The sequence below is a fragment of the Podarcis liolepis genome (genome assembly GCF_965112155.1).
Source record: "Podarcis liolepis genome assembly, chromosome: 1".
Taxonomy (NCBI): Eukaryota; Metazoa; Chordata; class Lepidosauria; order Squamata; family Lacertidae; genus Podarcis; species Podarcis liolepis.
Window position 1 is genome coordinate 42,606,182 of NC_139554.1, and position 13,826 is coordinate 42,620,007.

At 44.6% G+C, this 13,826-nt stretch overlaps 1 protein-coding gene across 1 annotated transcript in view; it reads left to right on the top strand.

Annotated features, from left to right (window-relative positions):
- The first annotated feature begins 295 nt into the window (after nucleotides 1-295).
- Nucleotides 296-13,826, top strand: part of BAHD1 (bromo adjacent homology domain containing 1) — a 65,278-nt gene continuing 51,747 nt past the window's right edge. The window contains exon 1 of the mRNA XM_083507064.1: nucleotides 296-780. The gene's annotated coding sequence lies outside the window, so the exon portion shown is untranslated. The remainder of the gene's footprint in view (nucleotides 781-13,826) is intronic.

The window sequence follows — 13,826 nt, forward strand, 5'->3', positions numbered from 1 at the left end:
GAGAAGACAGGTTGGGCGGTGGGGGGGCGGGGCGCGCGCGGAGGATGCTGCCGCTCGCGTGGGGACGCCCCTCCCCCGGCTGGGCGGCCGTGGCCATGCCGTGTCCGCTGGGAGCCGCCCGCCTCGCCTGCCTGCCTTGCCTTGCAAGCTGCGCTGGGACCTGGCTGGGGCGGGTGGTTGGTGCGGAGATTGGCTAGCGGGGGCGGGCCAGGTGCCTGGCGATTGGCGGGCGCGTCGGAGCGGACGGCGCTGGGGAGGGCGCCGATTGGCTGCCGACGAGGAAGCAGGAAGGGAGGACGGAGCCTGAGCGGAGCAAGGGGCTCGCTGCTGCCGCTGCTGCTTTCGGGGAGTTAGAGCACATCGGCGGCGGGCGCGGAGGCGGCGGCAGCAGCAGCGGGCGCGGAGCAGCGGCGGCAGGACGGCAGCCGAGCCTTCCTCGGCCGAGGGAGCGGCGGGAGCGGGAGCCGCGGCGGGAGCAGGAGAAGCAGCAGCAGCAGCAGCCGCCGCCCCCTCCTCCGGCCTTGAGCGCGCGGGCCCCAGAAGGGGGCGCGCCTCCAGTCCCCATCCCGCAGCCGGGCGGCTACGCGGCGGCGGCGAAGGAGGAGGAGGAGGCGGCGCTGACGCAGCAGCGTGGAGCCCGGGACTCGGGCGCCCCGGGGCGTTCCAGCCGCCGGATTCCAGCCCGGCCGGGGCCTCGCCTGCCCTGGGTGGGCCCGCTTGAGCCGAACGGCGCCGGCAACGACGACGACGACGGAGGAGCAGCAGCCCGCCAGCGCCCCGGTGAGTGCGAGCGAGCGAGCGAGTTCGGCGTCAGCCCGTCAATCTGCACCGGCCGGCCGGCAGCGCGATGGGGCTCCGCCCGCCGACGCCGCCAGCCTCGCGAGCCCCACAAGCCGGAGGCGGCGGCGGCGCTGCTTGGAAGGGCGCAGCGTCGAGGAACTTGCCGGGCGCGGGCGGGTGATGGGAACAGGTGCCGCCGGGGAAGCGGGGGGCGGAGGGGGGCGCGGCTCTTGCGGGACGAGGCGGCGCGCAGGCTTCAGCCGGGGGCCACCGGGAACTTTCTGCTGGGATCCGGCTGGTGCCGGCACGGGGCCCTGGAGGGGAGAGAGGGAGGACGATCGGTGGCGGTCTTCAGGCAGCGTGTCCCTCCGGGCGCCTCAGCCCGCTTCCCTGATCGTCCTCGTGTCACGGTGGGTGGGTGGTTTGCTGGCTGCGGTTCCAGTAGCAGCCGCCGCCGCTCCCCTGCAACCTCCTCCTCCTATCCCTCTCTAGTGTGTGTGTCGCCGGGGGCCTGCCTTGTCGCTGGGGGTGGGCGGCGATCCCCCTTCCCCGAAGGGCGCCGTGGCCCTGGGGCTGGTCCTCTGCCCGAGCTGAAGGACACTCCGGGCTGCTCCCGTCTCTCCCCGCCCATCACCCGGCCGCCGGAGAGCAGGGAGGAAATGGCCCCCGGTGGCAGGTGGGCTGAGCTCTGGCAACGACTCCCCGGTGGCCCACTTGGATCATGCGAGCGAGGGTCAGGCTGCCGCTTCGCTTCCTGGGATTAGCTTTAAGGTCTAAAGTTATGTAATAAAGCCATTTAACTTTTACATCGACGATCGAGAAAACAACACCCCCTTTCCCCCTCCCGATTCATCTGGGGGAAAGGCAGGAACTGAACCCATGGGAGACCACGTGAAGGGCCTCCTTGGCGCTCGCGCTATCTCTCTCTCTCTCCTTCCCCCCCTTCCTAATTTTGTCCCCTGCCTCTTGGAAAACGACATTGTCACCCAGTCTTGTTTCCTAGTTGGGAGAGGGCTGCTGTGTCTATCCGAGGCACCTTTTGGGATAAACCAGACACAGAGACAGATGTCCTGTTTAAAATGGGCTGTAAAAGACAAAGACGCATGCAACACTCTCTCTTTCTCGTGAGGGGTCTTTTGGAACAGGAACTTGGAACCGAGCGCCAGAACAGAAGCGATCAAACCTAAGAGGGTTTAAAAAAAGAAAGTGGTCGTGGGAAAGAGGCATCGGAAACTGAATCTTGATGGGGTTTCTCTAGAAAGAACAAGGCACTTAATAACTTGACACTGGCTCAAGAGACATGCCTCAGTGAGGCAAAGTAAAGTTACTGATTTGCTGTGATATTTGAAATCTGCCATCAAAATAGTGGAAGACGTTTGTGAAGTGGTAGCAAAAACAAAGAGAGCTAAGCGGATGTGTTACTTGTTCCTGGAGATAATTATTTTGTAATTGTTAATAGTTCAGGGAATATAAATATTTGTTTTGTGTGGTATTTCTCTGTTTATCACAACTTGGATGTGTAGTGTTTGCATAGGCCACAATCAGATGTACATTTTTGAGTGCATTGGCTATCAAATTTGGAATCTTCTTCCCTTCCAGTAAGGAGTACTGGAATGTACTTTATCACTATCCACAAGCCCATTCTTCTCCTGTTTTAAATGTCACCCCTTGCACTTAGGGAGAAGATGCTAACACCAGTTTTCACACCCTCCTCATGTCCTAAGAGTAGCAAGAGAGTGTATGTAAGGAGTCCCCTTCCCTTCCTTGTCTGACAGTTGCAACAGAGAGCGAACAAATGGGTACCCAGAATGAAATCCACATCAGTGTTTCTGACAGGTTATCTTTCCTCCCACCATAGCCTTCTGAACAGGCAGGAATGGGTGGAAAACTGAAATGGTGCAGTTGATGGAACATTTCTGTTTGCAGGTGATGTGCAAAATTGTGGGAAGGTTAAAATATGATTGGTTAGTCATCCACAATGTTTAAAAACCTTTTACAGGCTCATTTTAGAACTTCATTTCTTTTAAAAACAGAAAAGAGGATTGAAGTAGTATTGCGAAAATTATCTTTAGGGGTTCTTGTGGTACTTCATGAGTGTCCTAAAAATGTTTGGTAACATCATTAAATTAATCTTGTACTCGGATTGTAGCAACTCAGTGTTGCATGTTGGACGACTGTTTTGTGAAAAGTGTGTATGTCACTCCCTATGCATAACTACAGTGTGGAACATCAGGCATTCTGTTTCTTTATGTTCACACATCTGACTTGAGCTTCTAAAATCTGGAATCTGTGTTAACGTAGAAGAATAATGTTAGGATTAGGATTAAGTACCTTTCTGTTTTTATTTCCAAGTTAAGGTTTCTTGTCATATGTGTAGAGGAATAAAGTTAAGAGTCAGATGACACTGATTTCCATTTGTTTCTATCTGTATGGAAAACAAAACCGGTTGCTTGTGTTGCTTTCTGTAGTAAAATGTGAAAGTAACTTCATGCGATCAGCTCTTGCTCCTTTCCGGATGCTTCTGACTTTATGAGATTAGCCAGTTCTAGATGGATCATTACGTTTTATTTATTTAGATATGTAGCCTGACTAATCCTTAAGGCATGTAACATTTCCTTATTGCATCGACTTTTGTTAATTTCCATTTTGTAAGAAATTGATCCAAGGCAGATGCCTGAGATCACCTGGTGAATCTATGGATAAACCGTGGCTTTGGGTTTTGGTTTCACTGGCTGCCCTTCTTTCCAAATTATCCCTGTCTAAAGCTCTTGCCTACAGGGCATTTGCAAGCTGCTAGATGTGTTCTGTAGATTGGATTGAGATCCAGAGTTCTGGTTTCAAGTAGGTGGCGCAATGCTAAATTTTCCTTGTGACATTCCAAAGGGACTTTTACAGAGTGCTTGAGGAATTCATGCATTTGAAAGAATCTCTGGCATCATAATAAATCAGAATATTTGCTGGTTCAAGAATCTTGCTTGTATCGTGTTTGTAAGCTGATCTAGTGCATGCTTCTCTTCAAGGAGATATGCTGACTTTTTCATTTGCTTAGTGTGTTTTTTAAGTTGTATTGTTTGATTTTTACCCATCCAATATTTGATTACAGTTAGAATATGAAGCACCTTGCCACACAGGGGCGGGAAGTACCTGATCTAAAGGAATTTTCTAGTGCTGATAGCTCAGCACTTTTTTAGTATTAGAAATGCAGTAGCTTCTCTGTTGGACATCGAGGGGGCTTGGTCCATGCTTGCTTAAAGTCAGATGAACCGGACAAAAGTGAAAGGTGGGAATAGGTATCAGCATGTAGCAGTGAAGGTGGGCTGGAACAGGATTACCTATTAAGCATCCAAATGAAGAACGAGGAGAACGTTGTGAATATTGAATATAATTTCAGCATAAAGCAGGCAGGAAAAGCTGTACAAGCTGCACCATCGTACATATACATTGAATAAGTGTGAAATACATTAAAAAGGGTAGGAGGATTTGCAGTGTCTATGGCCATTTGGGAACTTTGGGAAAGAGTAAGCCCCAACATTTAATTACTGAAACCTGCTTTCTTAACGTGTATGCTAATAGTGTCGTGCTGTGTTGCACTTCTGGCGAAGTTAGATGTCGCCTATCCTAGGTTCCCAGCTCAAAGCAGGATGAACAGAAATCTGGAGTCCTTGTTAGAGATGGGTTTCTCGTCTTAGACAAGTGTGTAAATCAGTCAGAGAAAACAAGGTTTGAAGGGCTCCTTGCAGGTAGTCTCTTGTATGTACCGGGCCCCGGCCTGGAATTCTTGCCTGCATTAATAATCATCTCAAAATAGAAGGGAAGTGGATTTTATTTATTAAAATACTTTTATTCTTCACTCTACTTTCCGTTAATGAGTATTTAAAGGTGCTAACAACGTTCTGCTATTTTTAATCAAAACTACTGGCTCTGAAGAAATAGCCCAGCGTAAAATCATCATCATGAAAGAGAAGAGCACACAGTCATGGACCAGAGCCTTGCTGAGCAGTATCATTTTTCATGAAATGCCAAAGCAGAATCAAAGTGGGGGCTGGACGTTCAAGCGTTTAGATACTTCCGAAGCCTGGAAGCCAAAACAGTAGCCTTGCACTGTTTACCTATCAACTGCATTTTAGTCAGTGGATTGTGGAGCAGGGCTTGAAGACTTAGTACAGTCGTAGCTTGGATCCCGAATGCCCTGGAATTCAGACGTTTTGGCTCCCGGATGCTGCAAACCCGGAAGTGGTTGTTCTGGTTTGCGAACGTTCTTTTGGAACTCGAACGTTCGACAGGGCTTCCGCGGCTTCTGATTGGCTGCAGGAGCTTCCTGCAGCCAATAAGAAGCCGTGATTTGGTTTGCGAACATTTGGAAGTTGAACGGCCTTCCAGAACGGATTCCGTTCGACTTCCAAGGTACAACTGTATTTATAACGTGCATTTTCAATGCCTATTCAAATAATTTTGAATGCATATTTCTGCAATCTTTTATAACTTCTTGTCCTGCAAGGTAGGTCAATACAGTGGTACCTCGGGTTAAGAACTTAATTCATTCCGGAGGTCCGTTCTTAACCTGAAACTGTTCTTAACCCGAAGCACCACTTTAGCTAATGGGGCCTCCTGCTGCTGCTGCGCCGCCACCGTCCGATTTCTGTTCTCATCCTGAAGCAAAGTTCTTAACCTGAGGTACTATTTCTGGGTTAGTGGAGTCTGCAACCTGAAGCATCTGTAACCCGAGGTACCACTGTATTGTTATGACCATAATGCAGGTGGGGTTGGGTGGGTTGAGGCTGTGAGGATCAAGGACTTCCGAGTCCACACTCCTCAGCTGTGATGCTGCATCAAGCGAGCTGCAGTTGATATGCTGCAAGTGGGTTAAACGCCGTTTTGCCGTTTTGAGAGCCTTTGTTAAAAATACAGAATTTTCTAGCAAATTGATTCAAGCAAAGGATTCATTTTCATTCTTTTAAGAGAAGAATCACAGCAAGGTCCAGAATGGTGGGCATTCCCTCTGTAAGCAAGACCTGTCAGTTTCATTCTGGATGCTTCCTCTTTGTGACCTTTGCCCCAGTAAGGCACCTGTCATTGATCTTTCAAAGCAAAGAGAAAACCGGAGCACCTTTAGGACCAGAAATCCTCTGATCTCTGAGTGGATTTGCTTAAGCATTAGATAGAACCCCCAGCCCAACATTCCTGTTGAAAACCTGCCTTAATCTCTATGAACACAGTCTGCAACATTCTTTATTACAGCACTTTTAAAGAGGCCCTTTGTCAAGGCAAAGCTTCATATAGGAGACAGTGAGAGAACTTAAGACACTCTTTAGATTTGGGTCCTCTACCCAATGTTTGTGGGATTAGTGACCCTTGAAAGTGGGGCGCGGTGTGACTTTTCATAGACAGTTTTGCATTTTCCCATTGTTCTCCCATTTGTTTCCCTTATAAGAAACACTCCTAATGATACCCCGTCATTCACGTAGCAGTACCGAATCGGCTGCCACAATATTTACAGCTCCTCCTTGAACCAATCCTTGAAAGTTTCTGTGCCATTTTTTGAAGGCTTCTGTTCTCCTCCTTTAACAAAACAAACAAATAAATAAATGGAATGTTGGCTTCTTTATAGCCCTTCACAACTTTTTATAGAACAGTAACTCTTCGATACTGTCCTTTTGAATAAAAATATCTTCCAGGGACATAGACACCAAGTTACAGTATTTTTCGCTCCATAAGACGCACCTGACCATAAGACGCACCTAGTTTTTAGAGGAGGAAAACAGGAAAAAAAATATTCTGAACAAAGCAGTGTATGTATGATTTTTGTGGTTCATACTGTGGCCAAAGACATGTGATTTGACAGTGAGTTTGGGGTAGCCCAATGCAAAAATCCTTAGAATCCATGTGGATCCATGCTTCGTAACCACGTTTTTGCGCCATTGCGGCCCCACGAAACAGTGGATGTGTGTGTGTTTTTGGTGCAGGCTGTAGCCATGGACATGCTGTGTGATCCGATGGTGAATTTGGGGTGACCCAATGCAAAAATCCTGAGGATCCATGGGCTTTTACTTCCCCCCTCCCAGGCAGCCTCCTTTATCTCTAGCTCCCTTATCTCCCTCCCCGATCGCTTGGTGATTAGCGGCTTTGTTTCAACACCCACTTCCCTCTTTCAAAAAAAAAAAAAAAAGCATGATCTGCTTTTCACCCCTGGGCAATTTGGCTCCAGGGACCACACATTCACTCCATAAGACACAGCAAAAAAATACAGTATATCCAGAGTTGCGTTACAAAAGGCTGCTTATACTGTGGGTCTTTCCTACCCCTTCCTCTCCACTGCAACTTCCCACAGGCAACTGATAGGCTTCTGTGAAAACAAGATGCTGGCCTAGATGGGCCATTGGCCTGATTCAGCAGCCTGTTCTTGTGTTCTCTTGTGTCGCAATATAGACTGTAAGTCTTTTAACCAGGGCCTGTTGTCCTGCCATGTACAGTGGTGCCTCGCAAGACGAAAAGAATCCGTTCTGTGATTCTCTTCGTCTAGCGGTTTTTTTGTCTTGCGAAGCAAGCCCATTGACGGATTAGCGGATTAGCGCTATTAGAGGCTTTTAGAGGCTTTTAGCGGCTTATCTGCTGATCGGATCAGCTGATAAGCGGCTTAGCGCTATTAGCAGCTTTTGGCGGCTTATCTGCTGATCGGATCAGCTGATAAGCGGCTTAGCGGATTAGAAAAAGGGGGGGAAGGGGAAAAAAACAGCAGGAACTCGCAAGACATTGTCGTCTTGCAAAGCAAGCCCATAGGAGATTCGTTTTGCGAAGCACCTCCAAAACGGAAAACTCTTTCGTCTAGCGAGTTTTCCGTCTTGCGAGTTTTCCGTCTTGCGAGGCACCACTGTACTCCAGTAACTACTATTCTGTGGCTGTTGCTGCTGAGTAACTCTTTGAACCTGGTAGGCACCTCTGGCATTCTTTTCCTCCTGCGTTTGCCTTGTGCCTCCCTGATTTCAGGCTATGGTTGTTCAAAAGTTTGTCCGTTAATATGTGTTGAGGATGTGAGATGGGTGCATGGAGGAGTCAGCTCTTGGGACAAGAGACTGTTTTCCTCAGCCTTGTGATCCTTTTTTAAAATAAAAAAAAATAATTGCTGGTGCTTCTTGTGCAGTATTTGAAACTTTTATTGAAATAGAAGGCTGGGAATACTTTTTCTTCAAATACTGTTCAGACTTATTCCAGTACAGAAGCTCGACTCCCAGCAATCATTAGATGCAAAACAAACAGCTGAAAAAGTTGGTGAGCCTTGGTAGTCAGACATGCAATTATACCTTATCAATTGGTACCACAAATAACATAACTATTTTAATTAATACCTGTTAATTAAAAAAAGGAAACTCACCACCAGCCTTGATCATCAAGTAGAGGATACTGAGATGACACATTTGGATTTTGCTTCTGTGCAATGCATATTTTCCTCTCCCTATTAACCTACATAAGTAGTTGTAAACACCCAGATGAAGGAATAATGCAAAGAGGCTATTGTGGGAACAACTTCTAGTTTTTAGCTAATCAACTGAACTAATTGAAAATCACCATTATAGTCCTGTGCATAACTGTAATTTAATTGTATTGAACAAAATAGAGAAAGTAACTAGCACTGCACAGTGAATGTGTGCTACGTAACAAAAGTTTGGATTGGTCAGGGTAGGATACAACCATGGGTTGTGTGTGTGCACTAACAAAATTATGAGTGAACCCCTGTGCTGAGCTAATTCCTTGCTCACTCTTGATTTCCCAAATCAGTTAGGGTAACTTGTGACGTTTCTGTATATACCGGTATTAGCTCCCTTAAACAACAACAGCAACAACAAAACATTTTTTTAATTGATGACGCTCTTGTGTTCTGCTAGGACATTTGGCTGATTCAGTCGCTAGAGTAGCAACAGAACAAGGGCAAAGCAGTGAGAGATTGTATAGGCAACTTTGAAAAGTCAGCAAGAAATGCATACAGAAGCAAAATTGCCATGGGATCAGGATACGAACCTAATACAGATTTCAGAAGATTGCTGTATAGAGTTAATTATGTTGATAGCCTTGAAAAAGGGGGCATTTTTTGGGCAGGAAATTTTAAATCCAATTCCAGACAGTTCCAGCCTGAGAGGATTTCAAGTGCAGTATTTTTTTTTAACTGTTAAGAGGAGCAAAATACAATAGGTCTGTGGAGTTGATGAAAGTTATACTTCTTTAATTTAGTGGTGCTTAGTTCTTTCACCGGAATTATTCCTTCACCTTCAGTTTTGCACAGACTAATGCATTATATCATTGGGGCAAAGTTTTATGTTATCCATGAGCCAGTTGTGTTTCAGTGGGTAATGGGAACCCTTTTTCTAATTGGAAAGGGGAGGATTGATTAAGGCCCAAAATTGATTAATATGGCAAGTGAAGGAAAAAAGAAACCACAACACTAATGAATGGGTTTAGTCTTCGTCCTGGATTAACAACCAAGTCGGAATTTATGACTTTTCATATCACATAGCTGTAAAAGCAAGATATAGTTTCTTTCAAACTCCTTAGAAACCTTCAATAAAATATTTGGGGATTAAAGTCACTTCTAACTCTAGGATTTAATTTCAAACAAACACAGTCCTTTAGTTGATAAGATTTAAAGAGATCAGGATCAGTAGAATCAATATGGAATATCATAGATAACAGTAAATGGCTAAACTTATTTCTCTTTTGGCCTGAAGTATATACTTTATCAAGAACATTTTAAAATAATATTCACCTTCATCTTAGTGGGCCAGGCAGTATCAGTCCAAAATGGATATCTGGTTATAAAGGAGGAGCATAATGTAAAAATGTATTCTCACACCTTTGTATTGTTATCGTTTATTTCAACTTGGAGTAAACAAGAGTGGCGTATCCTTGTGTTCTAAGGTATTCTTATCCTGTCACAATCCCTCATATATATTTTAATGTAGCAGGTAACATTATTATTGTTTAGAACACAGGGTCCATTTTCTTACAGCTGTTAATCCATTAATCTCAATAGGTGTTTTAATTGGTTGGGAAAACTAGCTAGTTTCTAGATATGACAGTCTATTGAGCTTCCAAGAATGTGATTGTATTTAATTCTACTTAGTATCTTAGCAGAGGGGAATTTTTTAAAAATGCGGAATGTACATTTGTGTACATTTTTCCAGCTAACTGCTTATCTTCCACAGGTGATGAATATTAGTACTTTGGGCTAGTTTACTAAATCTGAGGTGTTAAGAGCCCATACTTATAACTGGTCTTTAATCAGTTTTTAAGGTGTTACTTGAGAATGAAATTTTACAAGAGGCTGGAAAAAGAGATCTAAAAATTACAGCAGCTGAACATGCATGGATTTACATTTAAAAAAAATAGTTCCAGATATCAATAGCTGATAGTCTAAAAAAAACCCCACTATATGGAGTAATGCATATATACATATGTGATTCCTCTAAGATTCAAGAAATTCTAGGCTATATTTGGAAGTGTGGTTTAGTAGGAGCAGACTGTAAACATTGGTGGGTTGAAAATTCAGGATACAAGCATACTCAATACTTTGGATATTCCTTATGTGTAGATTCAATAACAATCTTACTCGGATATGTTAGATGTCTGAGTATTAGCAAAAAGGATGCTAAAGTGGTTCCAACATAATGGCAGCGAAAATAGAGATCGCAAGACAGAAAGTACACCTGCTTTGGAAGTCTCTAGTGAGTTTGTGGAAAATAATTAAAATAGTTAAGGTTGGCAGTGAAATGTAGGGAAGGAGGACAAATAATTCCTTTTCTGATGGCAAAAATATACTAATGGGATGTAGCACATGGATTCAGTTATATATTCTAATATTTCATAACGTGTATGAAATGTGCAAAATTGTTTTGAAAAAAAATACTTAATATTCCTAAGTTTGCTATATATATACCATTTTAAATCCCCAAAAGATTCCTGAAAGGTAAATAAAGCAAACTTTACATTATTGCTAGCAGTACAGACACGAAGATATACTTATGCTGTATGCATCTTCACTTTTGTTGTTGTTTAGTCGTGTCCGACTCTTCGTGACCCCATGGACCAGAGCATGCCAGGCACTCCTGTCTTCCACTGCCTCCCGCAGTTTGGTCAAACTCATGTTCGTAACTTCAAGAACACTATCCAACTATCTTGTCCTCTGTCGTCCCCTTCTTCTTGTGCCCTCCATCTTTCCCAACACCAGGGTCTTTTCCAGGGAGTCTTCTCTTCTCATGAGGTGGCCAAAGTATTGGAGCCTCAGCTTCAGGATCTGTCCTTCCAGTGAGCACTCAGGGCTGATTTCCTTCAGAATGGATAGGTTTGATCTTCTTGCAGTCCATGGGACTCTCAAGAGTCTCCTCCAGCACCATAATTCAAAAACATCAATTGTTTGGCGATCAGCCTTCTTTATGGTCCAGCTCTCACTTCCATACATCACTACTGGGAAAACCATGGCTTTAACTATACGGACCTTTGTTGGCAAGGTGATGCTTTTTAAGATGCTGTCTAGGTTTGTCATTGCATTGTCATCTTCACTCTAGCTTAGTTAAAAGTATTTTTCATGCAAAAAATGCATGCAGATATGAACGTTTGGGGTAAAGGTTGAAGCTCAATTGAAACAGGACTTGTCTATGTGAAGCTGGGTGGATAAGCCGAAATCCTGGATTCCCTACTGAATTGTTTAGGGAGACTTCGGCAACCATAAAGAGACATAAATGTTGCTAAATAGTGGCAGGAATGTGCAAGAAAAGGTTTGATACAGCATTGATGGGTTGAAGAAACTACTTAACACCTGAACTCGTTGGTATAAAGCAAGAAGATAGGGAGGGAGGTTTTTAAGCTCTAAGAAAACAAGAAGAGCAGGCATTGGAGTCTGCTGCTGGGGGCATCCATGCAAAATGTGACGCTTCCAGCTTTCCTAGGGGAGATCGAGACAGTGTGTGTAATCTTTTCATGGGTCAGGGGTTCATTTATTATAACTCCCACCATGTGACAATTCTACAGTACAGTGGTGCCTCGCAAGACGAAAAACTCGCAAGACGAAAGAGTTTTTCGTTTTTTGAGTTGCTTCACGAGACGGATTTCCCTATGGGCTTGTTTTGCAAGACGAAAACCTCTTGCAAGTTTGTTTCCTTTTTCTTAAAACCGTTAATACCCAGGGTGCATTGCTTGAAGAGGTGCTTCGCAAGACGAAAAATTCGCAAGACGAAAAAACTCGCAGAATGAATTAATTTCGTCTTGCGAGGCACCACTGTAGTTAGAGAAAACATAAGTACATAAAAAACGGCTATTTTCATCACGGTGGTTAAAGTCGTTTAGTCTGCACTGCTAGTCAAGCAATATTCTCCATTGCTTTTCTGCATTTTTGTTTGGCGTCATCTGCTGTCCTGGAAATGTTAACATCAGGTGAAGAACTTTCCTGTTCCCTCTATTAGGGCAGCACACGAATGTACAGTAAACCTGGATGTTTCTGTACAGCCTGCTGCATCATCATCTCTTCACCAGCGATTACAGCAAGTTAGAACAGGGCTGTCGTCATTATCATTGTTTGAGATTTCTAAAACTGACCAAGGGCTAACTTTGGGGCTGTTTTTCCTAGAACAAGTCCCCCAAACAATGTCCAGGCCTTTTTGTTAGTCGATTTGGCATATTCATACAATACCCAAGCTCTCTCTCTGGGTATGTGATTTCTGAGTCCACATCCTGTACTTGGTGCATACGTTCACATATGTCAGTTGTGATCTGGACACTGATGATAGCATATGAATATCCTGCTGGACCAGACCAGCGGCCCATCTTAGTCCAGCATCCTTTTCTCACAGTGGCCAGCCAGATGCCTGTGAGAAACCAGGGAGCAGAACACAAGCTGAAGGGCACTCTCTGATCTCCTGCAATTTCCAGCAACCGGTATTCAGAAACATTGCTAACTCCAACAGTGGAGGTAGTTTATAGGCATCATGGCTAGTAGCCATTGATAGTCCTCTCCTCCGTGAATTTGTCTAATCCTCTTTTAAAGCCATAATTACCTCCTAGGGGAGCGAGCGTCATAGTTTGTCTATGCACCACATGAAAAAGCGCTTTCTTTTATCTGTCCTAAATCTTCCAACATTTAGCTTCATTGGATGTCAATGAATGTCATGGAAAGCATTTTATCAGAAAGTCTTAAAATACTACTAAATGCTACACTCTTCAGAAAATATGTTTTCTTTCACTTATCAAAGGTCTGGAGGTGTTTAAGCAGAGGTTGAATGAGCATTTGTCATGGATGCTTTAGCTGAGATTTCTGCCTTGCAGGGGGTTGGACTAGATCAGCCTTTCTCAACCTGTGGGTCCCCAGATGTTGTTGGACTACGACTCCCATCACCCCTAGCTAGCAAGACAAGAGCTCAGGGATGATGGGAGTTGTAGTCCAGCAACATCTGGGGACCCACAGGTTTAGAACCACTGGACTAGATGATCCTTGTGCCCCTTCCAACTCTACAATTCTATGATTCTGTTATTCTATGACCGGAAATATAGAATCGATTGACATTCCTTATAATGTTTTGAAGTCACAAAGGCCTTTTGGTTATACCCCGTGCTTTTTTAAAGGGGGTACTCAAGGGCACGCAGTTGTTAAAAAGTGTGACACTATAATAACTTAATGGTGAGTACCGACACCTATTTTTCTAGGGGGGAGAAAAAGCACTGGTTATACCACCCTGTTTCCTTGTTTCCTTGTTTCTGTTTTAGCTATTGATTTGTGCTTTTATCTCGTGTTTTTAATCTTGTGAACTGTCCTGAACTGTCTTTTGATGAAGGGTGGTATATAAATCTTAATAAGAATAAGATTAATTCTCATACTCTGTGTTTGTGTTGGACAAAGTGGGAGTGGGAGCTTGATTATGGTTACTGTTTTAGGTTTGTATTTTTCATATATATATTTAATAACATTTGTTTAAAAAGCGGTAAGGACTAGAACAGTAAGGACTGCAAAGGACCAAATGAAGTATGCAGCACAGAGAGCTGGTTTTCTCTACTTGCATGACAAAACC